Source organism: Bidens hawaiensis, unplaced genomic scaffold (genome assembly GCF_021521415.1).
Source record: "Bidens hawaiensis isolate Kalapana, Puna unplaced genomic scaffold, B.hawaiensis_p1.1 tig00031783_1, whole genome shotgun sequence".
Taxonomy (NCBI): domain Eukaryota; kingdom Viridiplantae; phylum Streptophyta; class Magnoliopsida; order Asterales; family Asteraceae; genus Bidens; species Bidens hawaiensis.
The window spans coordinates 175,559-192,106 of NW_027495374.1; the positions used below are offsets into that span (position 1 = coordinate 175,559).

The following is a 16,548-nucleotide window of genomic DNA, read 5'->3' on the forward strand; positions in this document are numbered from 1 at the left end:
TTCGAGTCCGGTTCCGAGTTTGAATTTTTTGTGCACCTCTACGTATAGCCGTATAGGACTATAGGTGATTTAAGTTATTTTGTACTCAAAATTTCAAATACCAACGTTAAATAAGGGAGAACAATACAAAATATAATACTATAATTTTATACATACAAATTTTGTATGGAGTAGACTATTTCAGGCTTCGCTTTGAGCCCTAAAAAACTCGCGCACAATTAAAAAAAATTACGCATATGTATTAAGTTAATAAGATTCATGCAAAATCGTACTCTCTTTTAATTTAGCAAAAATCCCAACAAGCGGTGTAGTGTTATACGTACATGCTTCAGTTTGCATGTAATTCCCTCGTTTATCAAAGAACTCATCGTTTTGGTTGGGCCCACCGACTAATGCCCCAACTACAACATTTGGGTTCGGGTCACTAGACGCGTACCAATTATCATAACCTTCCGTGCACCCAATGAACCCATTGTTCTCTCTATAGGACACAATTGATGCACCTCTATGGTGAACCTTTGTAGGGAACTTTGGGCCAAAGCCCACTAAATAGCTCATGTTTAATGGGTTAGAGCCCAAAATATAATCCACTTAGATATTTTGAAAACTGAAGAAGCTCTTGAGGAGTTACATCTCCCATTTGACACTTAAGCTTTTTGCGATTCGATTTGCGTAGTAAATCCGAGTATACCGTTGTCAAAAACGACCCCGAAGAAACGTGTTGCATGTTGTTCCATTGTCTAATGAAAATGAGCCCGCTAGGGGTAAAACCGACGTTATTCTTGGTACCATTGTTTTTTCCGAGACATGAACAAATGCAGTACTCGGCTTTTGATTGATATCGTTCTAGAATGTTTTTGTGCTTAAGATGTTTTTCTTCATGAAGTAACTGCATAAAAAGGACATGACACATTTTTTGGTAAAAATTGATATACATTTTGAACCAAAAATAAACAGAAAAATATATTTGAAAAAAATGTGTCTCAATAATGAGGGAAACATAAAGGAGGCAATCATTCCTACAAAGGCTATACACTCATATGGGGTTGTCTATTAAAGGGCCCACACTTAACCATAATCAAAACCATTTACAAAATTACATTAAATTTAAGGGTTTAGGTTTAACTTAAATCGACCGGGGTTTGTATCGGGTCAGACTTAGAAACACGCTTTTGCAATTGTGCTCATCAAGTCGGTCTTGGGGTCGCCCTAACAGCTAACAGGTTTATTCGTTTTTTTTTATATTTTCAAATGCTATTTTATGTTAAATTAAACTTGAACATATTGGGACTTTATCTCATTTATAGAAACCCGAATTTGACTAGTGTCTTGGTAAATTGACACGAGCACACACATGCATCTACCTAAATTTATAAATTTATAGTAAAATATAAATATATTCAAAATGTTAACAAAGTGTGAATGCTCGTCTCAACCCACCAAGAGAGTCAAATTCTAGTTCATGTAAATTTTGAATACTCATGTCGGGTTTTATTACGTTGTGTACTTAACCTTATAAACCACATTTGAGCGACCCATAATTTATGTTTATATAAATATTTGGTTATTAGATTAATGTGTAACTAATTATTTTTGGTCTTGTGTCAGCACCTTAAAAACACAATGCATAATTCAATTTTTTTAATGAATTTTTAGTAACCCAATCACCTTTTTTTATGCTAATTTGTATTTATTATATATAAATATATTGCCCCCTTACCTACCAACATGTTTTTATTAATTTATTATCATATTCATATACACATTGAGTTGATGTTTGATTTGGATTTCAAAACATTAATTCAAAGTAATCATCCAATGTTTATATATTGTTCATTATTCATACAATAGTACTTGCCAGCTGGTCAGTACAAGAATCGTTTACATAGCCGGTCAGGCTGAGTAACGTTAAACCGTCTTCATTTGGGTGTTATAGTATTGATCCATTGAATCAGGTTGGACCGGATTTTCAATTCCATTTTCAAAATCTTGTCTACTGATTCATTTACTATTTCAGGCAATGTTGTTGAGACTGGACTGGACCGGACCGGCCAGTCAAACCGGTCCGGTTCTATGCAGTTTGCTCGGCTCCAGAAAACCGGCCAGTCTGAGCCGGTTCACCGGTCTGACTGGAAAACCGGACTAGTTGAACCGGTTTTCTATTAAAAAAAAACTTTTTTTCAGCACTTTTTAAGCAAAATCCGTTCAGCCGGTTTGACTAGTTGCCTTACTGGTTTACTGTCCGATCCGGTTGTAAAACATTGACTTCAGGCTCTTCGTTAAATCCGGACTTCACATTATGTATATATTATTAAAGTATAGAATTTGATTCCAAAGTCACTATTCAAATCTATGCTTTTTATCTTTAGATTTGAATGAAACCATACGTGTAAAAGGACATAAAAGAAAACTCCATAAAAAGGACTTCACATTATGTATATAGATATTAATATTTTAGTTTTTGGTTTGATTTTCAGTTGGTCGGTTTCATAAATCTGAATCTCAAAGCACGACAAGTTTAAATCAATTTTGTGAACAAAAACGGAGTCATTTTCATGTACGAGTGGATGGAAAATACTAATGACACGTAGCAATACCTGAGATGCAAGCACTTGAATACTAGCGTATTTAACATCCCAGCTGAATTCGATGATGGACCACCCAATGCCACCGAATTCATAGGCATTATCGATCACGTAACTCAAGTACCGGTGGTTTTTCAATGGCTTTGTACAACCACATTGCCGCCCACAACAATTCGTCCTTGTACCCGCTCACTGATGTGTAGTAATTCTTCACCACTTCGATGTTTTCATCATATTTGCCTCTGTATTTATCCGCAAATTCAAATAACTACAAACATATTCCAAATCAAGTCGTCATTTATTTAGAGTTTCATAAATGCTAAGATTTTGTTATAAACAGTTCGGTTAATTCAGTTATAGGAAACAGTAATGTGATGAATACATGCTATTTTTCTTTCTTTTTTTTTTCAGAACACTGACTTTTTTTTTTTGTTTAGATCACCACACTCTTCAATTTAAATAACCGATACAACTTTTAAATTGTATCAATTAAAATATTAAGAATAATTTTTATTTAATACATGACAAGTAATGTGCTAATATTAAATAAAAGGAATATTGGTTTTAAATAATCCTAATTATGGCTTATTGGTAAATATCAATCCCAACTTTACATTTGCCTGCTGACCGTCCCAACTATTGATGTATTTGTTTTTAACGGGGCACGACTAACGGATGTTAACTCCGTTAGTGATTTGCTGACGTGGACCTTCTTCCCCGGCCGGAAACCTGCAACTTGCCTCCATTCTCCCTAATATCGTCACACTGTCTCCCTCCCTCTTCAAAAGACATCGGAAATTAGAAAATGAAGTAGATTTCATCTTCTTTCATGGCCAATCCCTATATACCAAACCCGATTTTATTTTCAAAATTTTGAAATCAATGTTACACGATTTACAAAATAAGCATAGGGCTTTTGTTAAGAGGATAAAAACGAGTCAAATGATGTGTCAATTACCTCGAATGGTGCACGATTGACGAGGGTGGACTTCGCCGGAGACAACAACGGCGGCACGTCGATTAGGTTTCGAATAAGGGGAAAGATAGAGAGAGATGGTGTAACGATATTAGGGGGAATGGAGGCGAGTTGCAGGTTTCCGGCAAGTTTCCGGCCGGAGAAGAAGGTCCACGTCAGCAAATCACTAACGAAGTTAACATCCGTTAGTCGCGGCTCGTTAAAAACAAATACATCAATAGTTGGGACGGTCAGTAGGCAAGTGTAAAGTTGGGACTGATATTTACAATAGACCATAGTTGGAATTATTTAAAATCAATATTCCTAAATAAAAAGTTATAAAAAAAACTTATTTAACATATACATATTATATATGAAATAAAAAAATATAAGTAATATTTTTAGATTTTATATTATATTATAAACGGACTATAACCGGACCAAAAGTCATTTATAAAAAAAACATGTTTTACTATTCAGTTTATATCGGTCATCGCTAGTTTTAAAAGCGATCGATAACATAGCCATACGGTGTACATGGTTCGGTTTTGTTATTTTTTCTTTTCTTTATAGTTTTCGGTTTGTGTTCGTTTCAGTTATAGTTTTTTAGCATTTACATTTTCTGCTTGAAATTTTAGAGCTAAAAAAAATTAATCCAAAACAATGAGTTTTGACGTAAACCATTTTTTATTAATTAATATTTAATTAATTATTCTACATTTTGATTAAAATATTAGTGTTACACTATGTATTAATTTATCGTAAATTAACCAACATTCAAAATAAAAAACTAAAATCCACTGTTTGCATCAGTTATAATTTACGTGAAAAACCAAAATCGAACCAAAAAATCGGATTTTATGCCTGTTTTACCTGTTGAGCATGATGCAATAACAAACGAGAGTAGCGCGGGTTTATTTTCCTAAACACAACCGAAGCCGTGGCCATGGCGGCCGCGGTTTCTCCAGCGACATCCGATCCCGGATTATTCTCATCAACTTTATACGCTTGTCGTGACGTCGTCATGTCCTCGGGCCGTTGCCAACAATAATGATCAGTATACCCGTCACCCACCTAACACGTTATCAGCACGAATTAATTAATATCCATAATATTACATCTTAATATTTGTGATCAATTATTCAATTACCTCTACCCATAACACATTAGGGCTAGTGTGAGCTTTGATGAAATAATCAGTTCCCCATTTTATTGCTTCCAATGCATGCTCTAACTCTCCGGCGAGGCTGATATACTCGCGGTATTCGATTATGCTCCACGACAACATTGTGACGGTGAATGCCATCGGTAAACCGAACTTTACGTGGTCTCCGGCGCCGTAGTAACCCCCGATTAAGTCAACCTGAAAAACCCGAAACTAAACAAAATAAGAAAATTTTGCGAAATTAAAGGTCGGTAGCCAGCAGTGCTCAAATCGCTTTTAAGGCATTGTGATTACACACAACACAAGTTTAATTAAATATTCATTATTGCTTTTATTGCTTTTGTTTATTCAATTGTTGACATATTACTCCAACAATTTAAAAAGCGATTCTGTACCGAACGGTAATGTACCGCAAAATATCGATACCGAAAACGAGTTAAATCTTATACCGAACACCTTGCCAATTTTTTCGGTTTTGGTCCCGTACCATTGATAATACCGAAACCGGGACCGGGGCGGTACCGTTGAAAATATGGCAAATGTCGAAAGCGAATGATAGCGATACCAATAATATGAAAAAACGAGTACTGGTACCATTGAAAATACCGAAACTGATTCGTACCAATACAAAAGACATGAAAAACGAGTATTGTTACCATTAAAAATACGGAAATCTAATGGTACCGGTATATGGTAAAAGTGTTTATCCATTGAAAACATGAAAAACGACTTAACGAGTACTTGTACCATTGAACATGCTGATACCGAAACCATGAAAAACGATACTGAGATTGGTACTAATTTTTTCGGTTCAATACCCGATGCATTGAAAAGTACCAGCGCCAAATAGTACGTAAACCAAAAATATAAAACAAAGAAAAAAAACAAGTACAAGTACCGGTACGGATACCAAAGACATGAAAAAGAAGTATTGGTATATGTCCCAGTTGTATTCGGTTGGTACCGGTACCATTACAAAAATGATATTCTCGGTAAAAATGTACTTCGTTAATGCATGTTACGTAATACATACGCCTTGTTCGAGTCCATCGGTGAGGCCGGAATGGTGGCGCCAGGTGACGCGTTGGCTGTGCGGAAGCCGGCCAGAGCGTTGAGCCTCGAAGTAAAGCAACGATTTAGTGAGGGCATCGGAATAATTATGTGACAATGAAGGAGTATATTTGGAAGATGTTATAATGTAGAAGAGTGATAGAATGAAGCAATAATATTGTGAAATGGATAATAGCTTGATTGGCTTTTTGTTCATTTTAGGGAACTATATTATTTGTATTGAAATATGTAAATAAAATCAGAAATTGAAAATTGGTGTGTGAGAAGTGAGAACCAAAGGGAGTATGTGAGTTGTCTTGATTATATAGAGTGGCCATAAATTTAGGTTTCATGTTGTAATAATGCATTATAAAATGGAAAAGTGTGACTTCATCAAAATATTCTGGTACCTCCATGTGACTAGTCGGCACCTTATCGTTTTCGATTAGTCGTTAGTTGGTTAAAATCAGTCAAAATTAAAATTTTATATAAAAAGTAGTGTATATATGTATATTTAATTTAAAAAGTTACATATAATTTCAAGGTATTTTGTTTTTTATTAATCTCAACGATCGTCTTTTGGTCGCTATTGGTCTCAATTAACGAATTGGCTACGACTAACAGAATCCTAACATCATTAGTTGCATATCGCTGGAAAAAACGTTTTTTGGTCGGAAAACTCACATTTTTTTCCGGAAAACTCAACATTTTTATTCCAAACATCTTTATAATTTTGTATCGGGCTTTTAAGAATATTTTTCTAGTAAAAACCCCAATTATTGAGGTCGTCGGAACCTTAGAACCATCGTCGGAATCGGTCGGTGGTGCTCAAGTGGTGGTGGTTGGTTGCTGGTGAGTCAATTGGTGGTGGTGTTTTCTAGAAAAAAAAATGTGACTTTTCTGACAAAAAAAATTTTCCGGCGACCTGCAACTAACGGTGTTAGGATTTCGTTAGTCGCGAGCCGTTGGGAGCAAATACGTTAAAAGTTGGGACCGCCAGCAGCCAATTTGTTAGCTGGGACCGACAACAACCAAAAGGAAATAGTTGGGATTAATAAAAACCAATATACCTAATTTCAATCCAACAAGCGTCTAGCGAGTTTCACAACACTAGTTACGACAATAACCTCGCTGACTAGGGGGCAGGGAAATAGTTGGCACATAAAACCATAAAACCATGAAAAAGTACTACATGTCCAAAAAAACATCAAATCAAATTGATACATGTGTAAACAGCGAGCTAAGGCTGAGGAGTGTGGGGCTTCAGCGGGGGCGCGAGAGCCCCTCCGCTCGCGCCCCCCAGGCGCGAGCACCACACCACCGAGGCGCGAGAGGGGCGCGAGCACGGCTTTCAAAGCAGGCGCAAGAGGTTGATCGAAGAAGACCAAGCCGAAGAATAAGAATAATGTTTTTTTAGTACTTTAATTTTTTTTTTATTTTTAGATATTAATGTGTTTTTTTTTTAATGTGTGTTTTTTTTAATAATTTATGAGTTTTTTTAATAATACGTTTTTTGAATATATTTATAAAAAAATAAAAAAAAAATACGCTGGAGCCCCTCCACACCAGGGCCAGGGGCTCCAGCGGGGGCTCCAACACCCATCTTATCCAGTTTCTATCTCTGCCACACGTCACAATATTATTGGCTGGAGCCCCCACTCGCGCCCCCGTTAGAGCCCCCCACACCCCTCAGCCTAAGTTTAGTCGTCAACTAAGACTTGACATCCACTTTTAACCGCTGATTAAATTTTAGCTACGGTCTACTTAGCCTCTGCTTCTAGACCTCAGCTAAGATTTAACCCTCGCTTTGTATCTCTATATGACTATATTCAAAATACAGCACATGCATTATAAAGCTGTATTCACTAAGGCTGAGGGGTGTGGGGGGCGCGAGAGGGGGCGTGAGTGGGGGCGCCAGCCAATAATATTGTGACGTGTGGCAGAGAGAGAAACTTGATAAGATGGGTGTTGGTAGTGGTGATAGCGCCCCGGGCCATGGTGTGGAGGGGCGCGAGAGGGGGCGCGAGCGGTTTATTTTTTTATTTTTTTATAAATGTATTAAAAAAACGTATTATTAAAAAAACTCATAAATTATTTAAAAAAACACACATTTTTTTGAAAATTCATATAATAAAAAAAACATACTAAAAATTAAACAAACAATAATATTTAATAATAAAACTAATCATCCTCTTCGGAGGAGTCGGAATCAGACGAGTACGACGACATAATTTTTTAAAAAAAAAATGGGACGATGGGTTGTTTGGAGATTGAAGTTGTGTTTGATATGGTAAAAATGGGTTGATTTAGGGGTATTATATAGGATTTTGTAAAGGTTTTTTTAAAAAAGTTTGAAAGAAATGAGTAATATATAGGAAGTGTTGTATAAAGAAATGGGTAAGTTTGGTGTTTTTTGAAGTTGTGTTAAAGTGTTGTATAAAATGGGTAATATATAGGAGTAGAAATTTTTTTTTTTTTTTAAATTAAGAGCCAACGGCTAATATTAAGCTTTCAACGGCTCTTTTCACCATTCCCCATGCCCCAAACGCCACACATGTCCCGCGAACCACCTGGCGCCTGCCTCTTTTTCTGCGCTCGCGCCCCTCTCGCGCCCCTCTCGCGCCTCGGTGGTGTGGTGCTCGCGCCCCGGGGCGCGATCGCCTGTCCTCTTGCGCCCTTTCTCACGCTCCACACCCCTCAGCCTAAGGTTTTAAATTGTAGTGAGCCTTTATGTCGGTGATGATAGGATGGTTAAAATTCATTCTATACAAGAGTCAAGTGGAGGTGGAATTGTACTTGTCTTAGTGGTATTCATGCCTTTAGTTTCAATTATTTATTCATGCAAAAGTGTAAAAAAAAATAATAAAATATATAGCCATCTTTTACTAGATTTCTAGCCTTTAATTTTTCTTAAATGTAACCATGAATGAGTTATATGTGGTTGTCATGCCTCTATAGCACGACGAGTGTTGTAATCAATAGTTGCTAGTTGGTTGGTAGGGTGGGACTAGTGATTAATCGACGTTTAGTCAGGATTTTTATACCATTGGTACGAGTTTAAAGTTCAAAACTTTATTTAAAAAAGAATTACTTGAACTTTAATCAATATCTATAATATATATAACGAAACCCCTAAAATCCTACGTGTCGCGATGTGGTTGCCCCCCCCCCCCTTATATAGAAGCCATCAGATTGCTTGATTTTTAAATTGAGGTCTCTTATTGATTTAACCCAAATTTATGGGTATGGGTCTTACCAAAACCAGTTAGCTCTTAAACGGGTTATAACATCTCATTAAATTAAAAATTAATCTTACCAGTTATTTGATATGAAAATCCTATAAGATATGGATATACTAAAATTTAATATCAAATTCAAAAAAAAATATTATTTATAATTAATAAACAATTTTATAGTAAAAAACATAAGCGGGTCATGGGTCACCAAATCCAGAAAACTTTTAAACGGGTTATAACATATCATTTATTTATGAAACTCTTTCATCATCAAACCCTAAGTATATTATTAACTTTCATACAATAAAGAAAATTAAAATTCAAAAAATAAATATTAAAAAACAAAAAATGTAAAACAACCAAGGTTTATCACGCATTTGATTCAAATTCACGGGTAAAGATCTCACCAAACCCAGATAGCTCTTAAACGGGTTATAGCATCTCATTATATTAAAATTTAATCTCATAAAATATTTGATATGAAAATCCTATAAAATAGGAATATACTAAAAATTAATATCCTATTTTATTTAAAAAAAGGTATTATTTATAATTAAGAAACAATTTTATAATAAAGAAAATAAACGGGTAATGGGTATCACCAAACCCATATAGCTTTTAAACCGGATTATAGCATATCATTTATTTGTGAAACCATTTTATCATCAAACCTCAAGTATATTAATTATTATATTTCTTACGATAATAAAATTAAAATCCAAATATGCATATATAAATATTAAAAACGAATAATGTAAAACAACCCCCATAATACAGGGGATAAAATCTAGTGTATATATATATTACTTAGTTAATAATGTATTTTTCATTTGTTTAGTAATAATGAAAAATCAATCTTACAAACATTAAGATAGTGATCGGGCTAATTATAAGTGTTTCAATATGTGTTAATTATGATAAATTTCATTGCAACTGCAATGAGATTGTTTGAGTGGAATGTTGTGTAGGAGGTATCGGATGAAAGAAAGTTAAAAATGGAAGGAATACATGATCGTTATGTTTGTAACAAGGAAAGCTAGACGGAAAAGCAAGAAAATAAGTCTCGCATTGATCAACAATTGTTGGGCGTTGGTCTAGTGCTAAAGCAACGTGGACCAGTAAACCAGCTCGCACCTCTAGTAACTAGTTAGCGTAGTCAAGGATCGTACGTTTTATGCATAATTATACGGATCATATTTTTGGCTAGTGGTGAGATCTAGAAAGACCATATTTAACTAAATTGCGTAACTTAGGTTAACTTGAATCCACTTAGTGACTCACATCGAAAACCGACGGCCAATCAAATTGTCTTTCCAACAACCGAATTAAGTGAATCATTTAGAACCTAAACCAATCGCTTATGTTTAAAAGTCAAACATTGATCAGGTCGATATCAACCTACGTACAAACAAACCGAACCGGTTTGACTCGTACTCTTTCATATGAAATATTAGATTCATCTTTAGCTCCATCACTATTGTTGTGTGCCGATCGATTGTCATATCTTGGTGCTGAAAAAGGCATTGTGTGACAACAACTTGAATCACCAATCAAACATGGGATGATACCTTAATCATCGGTTCTTTTATTGTCACTAAATATATTTTAGATAAAGCAACTTAACATATGCTTTACATGTTGAGAATTTTTTTTAAGAATTTCTTTAAGTGGAAAATTAAATAAGTTTTTGTTTTCTAAAAAGGTCGGGTTCAACGGTTCAAGATGGTGTGTTCTTGCTCACTGTTATCAAGATCATGGTGGCGCACTTCGCACACTTGTATCATCGCACACTCGTTAGTTCCATTAGTATTGTTGCATACTAGATCGATTACCATATCTTGGTGTTTAATAAAAAAAATTACGTGGATTAAACATGGAATGATATATGCCTCAAATATTAGTAGCCAATTTTTTATGATGAAAACGAAAAAATAAATTTTAAAGCAACATAAATAACCTCCTTTCTAGAAAAACATTTTAACTAAAATATTATGGAGTCCATTTAAATTATTAGGAATTAATAATAATCTATAAAGAAAACTTTGCTCTACGGATTTAATGAAACCCGAACCCAAAAAAAAAAACCAGAAACTCAAAATATTTAGGACGGGTAACATCTATTTCATTTGAGTGTGAGACGAATTTGGAATTACTTTACATAGTCTGTCCAATGAAACTACATTGTGTCTCATATTCTGACGGATATATAATTTAACGTAAACTGGCGTGAGCTAAATGATATTGATATAATTTTTTTAATTATTTATTTTAACAAAATATTGTAAAATGTAATTTTATTTTTATTATAAAATGATGTTTAGATATTTAATTATTTGATTAAAACACTATTATAACAATTAACAAACATGGCCAGGTTGATGGCGTCGAAAGTACAATTACAACTCAAATGTTTACATCTTAAGACAAAATATTCTCTACGTAGATTTTAAATTTTAATATTTTATTTATGATAATTTTGGACTGCGTTTGATTGTTTAATTAGTTATTTTAGGATATTTTATATAAATATATTTTTAAAAGGCTTAAGTATATAATTTAAAAAAAAATGAAACATGACTAGAGTAGCCTAACCGAGGACAAAACAACCAATTACATCGCTAGGATAGGGTTTTGAGTCAATCGACGCAACGAAGATTGCCCTATGGTTCTTGTTAACAAATCATAATAAAGAAAAACTTACAATTAAATAAAAACTCCATCTTTCTTCTTCTTTGCAGGATCAAAAACAGTATCATCCTGATATCTACTGTAATATTAATGAAATAGCATAGAACAAGCTTTTATAATCTCTAGATAACTTCGATGACATAATACATATTGAGAAAATGTGTCATGTGTCATTATGTCTTACTCTAAGGGTGTAGAGTGTGGGCGTGGAAACATGACACAAATGACTTATGTGACAAGGGAGGCAGCGGTGAAGACCACCCCGCTTACTCTTGATTGGTGGGGGAGGGGAACAAATGGAGTCGTGCTACGCAAGCCGTTGTCCAACGGTATAGAAAATAGCTACCTTAAAATACTAACTAGTTTAATATTTCAAATACCAACCAATCCAACATCTTTCACACATTTCTTCCTACAAACATCAATAGTAAGGAACAACCCAATCTCGTACCTAAGTCAAGTACTAGGAAGACAACAAGAGCATGGAACAACCTATAAGGAGTTGCATTTGCAAATGCTTGGATTCATATTTCCAAAGACTATGTGACTAGAAATCAGCAAAGGTCATATGCTTTTTTGGAAATGAATGCTTAATCATTTTGCGTAAAAAAAATGAAGCAAGAGATCACACCGTCTACCAAGTGACTAAGAAGCGAAAGGATATCTTGAGGGATGCGAACATAAACAATTGTATCGAACAATTGATAGATATATTACATATTAAGGAAGATATTGAAAGACGTTAGAGGTGGAAGTAGTTTCACTATGCTTTGTTTTTTCTTTTATCATGGTGTTTTTTTTTTCTTTTGTAATTTTTATTATTAATGTAGGTGTTTTTTTCGTTATTTATTATTAGAGAAACCTTTTGTCATTACTATAGGAATTGACGGGTAAAGTTAAAAAGTAAAAGGATACAATGTGAGAAGGATTTGTAGTCACACAAAAAAACCTTAAAAAATAAAAAAAAAAATCATAACTCAATATATAAATAAAAAACGAAAAAAATTAAAATGTTTTCTCCGTCATTCCCGTTCCAAAAAAACCGCAAAAAGGCACAATGCCCCAAATGAACAAACCACACAATGATAAACAATAAAAGACACAATAGATCGTAAAATATAACACAATGTCGAACAAAATATGACACAATGTTGAGTAATATAATAGAATATCAAGAAAAAAAGACAATGTCAAGAAAAAAGACATAGTCAATGACGAAAATAAACACAAAATACAATGATAAGCAAAAAGACACAATGATCTTTTTCACTCAACATTGTGTCTTTCTCAAGGTTTTTTTTTTTTTTTTTTTTTTGAGAACGAGGAAGACGGTGGAAACATTTTTTTGTTTTTACATTTTTCGTTTTTGTATTAAAATTTGAGTTATGATTTTTTTTTATTAATTTTTCATTATTTTTTTAGAGGTTTTCTGCAAATCTCTCTCATCTTTGTCATATTTGTCTCCGCTTGCAAAATAACATGACATGAATTGATTGCTATAATTTACTTGGGTAAGTTAGGGATATAACCAATGCTTCAGGGAAATCCTTGCTTGTGGACCACTAGTAGAAAGTTTGGGTTCTTCGTGAAAACTTAAGTTTGATTCTTATTTGTGTTGATTTTGGTGGATTATGACAATGATGGTTTTGAGCTAGGCCATGCGAGGTTGACAGTTCGAATCACAAGTCCACCCGGGTTTTTTTTCCACCATGTGTTACGCTACAGAATTTTGCTCTTGTGTTGTGGTGAAACAAGGCTGTGGTTTCCCTATGAAACGCCCAAGCCAAATTCTGAAGAGTCCGGTTAAGACAACATAGTCTGGTCAGAATGGGGCAGCACTGCTCTCCAAAATTCAGGAGTGCGGTGGTCTATCACACCAGAACGTCGGCGTTCAAAAAAATGCTTCAGGGAAGGGAACCGAAGGATTATTGAAGAAACACTAATCGACCCCGGGCAGATTACGGATAATCTGGGGGTTAAATAGATGTTTCCCACGAGGATGAGGTCCAGCAAAGAAAGTTGTTCTTCAGGTGACCTGCAAAACAGACACCGTAAGCTCGTCACTGAGAAGGGGGGGGTTCCTCCTTGTGACCACCCTCCGGCGTGAGAATCAGACTAGATTGCTCTGAATATAAGTGTATATTAAGAGATTGCTAGAGAAGATAAGGTAATGAGATATCAGATAATGTCCTTACCATTCCAAGGTGTTGGAGTATTTATAGCCGAAGGTAGGTTTCCAAGAAGGTACAGCTGGCTGAATAGTATTCCTGTTCTACCAACAGTGGGCTACGCACAAGCCATGCTGGTTGGTGGATAGGCTGCGGCCGATAGTGACAAGGCCACCTGTATACTGTTCCTTTACTGCCGGCTATGCACTGTTCCACCAACTGTAGGCTACGCACGTCCCACAGTGAGGGTTGGTGAGTAGGCAGCGGCTAATAGTGACAAACAGTACTAGAGGGTGCTCCTCCTCGTACTGTTGTCGGTGAGCTGTCACCCTGTGATTGGTTCATGGGCTGTTTTGGTCAGATCGTCTATTTTGCCCATACCTTGGCAGGTATAGTACAAAAGATCTTCCAGAAGCATACGGACTGGCTCATTTGGGCGGGAGTATTCCCGCCTTGCTCATTCCTTCAGGTGACATTACTGAAGTATCAAGAGTTAGTGCCTTGTGCGTGTAGCCTTGCTATTAGTGCGGGTAGCCTTCCCTGATGGCTTGTATCCGCAGCTGCGGGAACAAGCGGGGTACTTCACCATTGGGAGGCTTTCCCTGCGGGAACAGCTGGCGTACTGCGCGTAAGGTCTTCATCTCTGAGCATGGTGGGTCCTGCGGAAGCAGTTGGTCCTTGCGCAGACGTCCCTCTTCAAGGTGAGTCTTGCGGGTCCAACTGGGCTCTGCTGGGACCTACCTCTTCAAGTCCCCCCAGTCCAATGTTCTTCTCATGAATTATTAATAAGTGAGGTGAACTTTTGGACTTTAGCAAGGGGTTTTGAAAAGGGTTTTAGTTTTAAGGTTTTCCGTGGGGATTCTTCCCGCGGTTTTCCTATTGCCACGCAGAAATTCCCGACTTTTCTGCTTGATCTTTGGGTATGAAGTGGGTAGGTCTGTAACCTCCTCGCAAGTCAGGAGCGTTGAGTCCCACTTGTGTGGATTCTCCATGAGGTTTTGGTAGTTTTGAACATAGTGATCAATTATGTTAAAACCACCAATTCCATCTTGGGAGTTTCAAACAATATAGTTCTCGACGTTCCCGCTATGCGGGGATGTTATTCCCGTTTCCGCAAGCATGGCCCAGAAGATCCTTCTTGGTTTCAATTCCCTGCGGAGCGCTAGGTATGTGAAGGGTTTTGCCTTGACACTGTACACGCACTCGTCTTACGGTTACTTTACTTCCAAGGTATTCCTGGCGTCAATTCCCTGCGGGTGCTAAGTATGTGAAGGGTTTTGCCTTAACACTGTACTCGCACCTGTCTTATAGTTACTTGGTTGCCAAGGTAAGGGGTATTTTCCCGCTTACTTTTGAATCTTTTTGAAATTTTGAAATTCGAAGAGTTGGTGAAAGTATAAGAACAGTCCAAACTGTTGAAACGTCGACCGACGGTTTCTTCTGACAGTGTCAGGACGTGCAGGAAGTTATGGCGACGTGACAGTATATGGTCATTCCAGACGCTTTTTCAGGCGCGTGGGCGCGATTTTTCGGGCGCGTGGCCGCGAAATTAATGGCACGCGTCCTTTCAACAGCTGTTGCCAGCTTGCTCATTGCCACGTGTCATAAATTCATTGCACCTGTGATTTCTCTCTCTTCCGCATTAAATTCATCGCATTAATTGCGATGAGTATATAAAGGGGGAGAGGGTCCTTTGCAATCCACACTTTCACTTCTCTTCATCCTCTAAACGATTTCCGGCGAATACTCACTATTCCATCGAGCATTCTTCTGAAATCGTTTTTTTGTACATCCAAACATGTCTTCTTTTGCCGAGGAGTCTGACGTGTTCGTCGAGAATCCGTCGTCCACTTCTGATAAGGACGATAAGAGCACTGCTGGCGAATGCCAGTGTGCTCTTCCGGCCGACCTCTATCGGTACGTCGTCCGGAAGTTCATGCTCGAGCCGTTCGAGCCTGAGTTTCCGGAGCCACACCAGACGGTGTACGATGCCCCCAAGGGCAAGATAGGGGTGTACACTGCATTCTTTGTTTATGGGAATCTCAGGTTCACATTGACGAAGTTTGTATACCGTGTCTTGGAGAGGCACGGTGTGCATCTGACGGAGGTACACCCGATGGCGATCGCCAAGATCCGCCACTTTGAGTGGGTGTGCCTCATTCTGGGCGTGGAGCCCCATGTTGACCGGTTGATGACCTTCTATTCTTGGAGGTGCATCCAGGGGTTACCTTAGTCAATCGGATCAAGGGGTTGAAGATCTGCGCTACCGAGCGCAGTCTTCGGTCGTGGAAGCGTGAGTTTTTTTATATCTCCGCTCGCGTCGTCCCCCTTGCGATGACCTTTAAGAATGGGAGAGCACTCCCCGCCCTTCACGCCCTCAACTACCAGGAGGCGGAGTGGTTCGCCAAGATCTCCCGGGTCCAGACTCCGGTATACCGCTTTGCGGAGTCTGGGATGGTGATGCTTGGGATGAGCCGGGTGTGGAAGGAGGCGTCACAGGTTCCCATCGTCCTCGAATACGGTTTGAACTCTGTCCCTTACGGTATGCTCTGTCTTCTTTGTTGATATAGGTTTTTCTTCTAACTGTTTATTTTTTTTTTATTTCAGAGGGGAATGACTTGCAGTCGCTCCTGCATCCGCGGGAGGCTGATAGTCCCGCTCGGATGGGTACTCGTGCTCTAGATGAGAACGAGTTGCCCAT

At 37.2% G+C, this 16,548-nt stretch overlaps 1 pseudogene; it reads right to left on the bottom strand.

The window, feature by feature from the left end:
• Positions 1-246: 246 nt before the first annotated feature.
• On the bottom strand, positions 247-5,972 carry LOC143582556 (endoglucanase 11-like; annotated as a pseudogene).
• Positions 5,973-16,548: the final 10,576 nt, after the last annotated feature.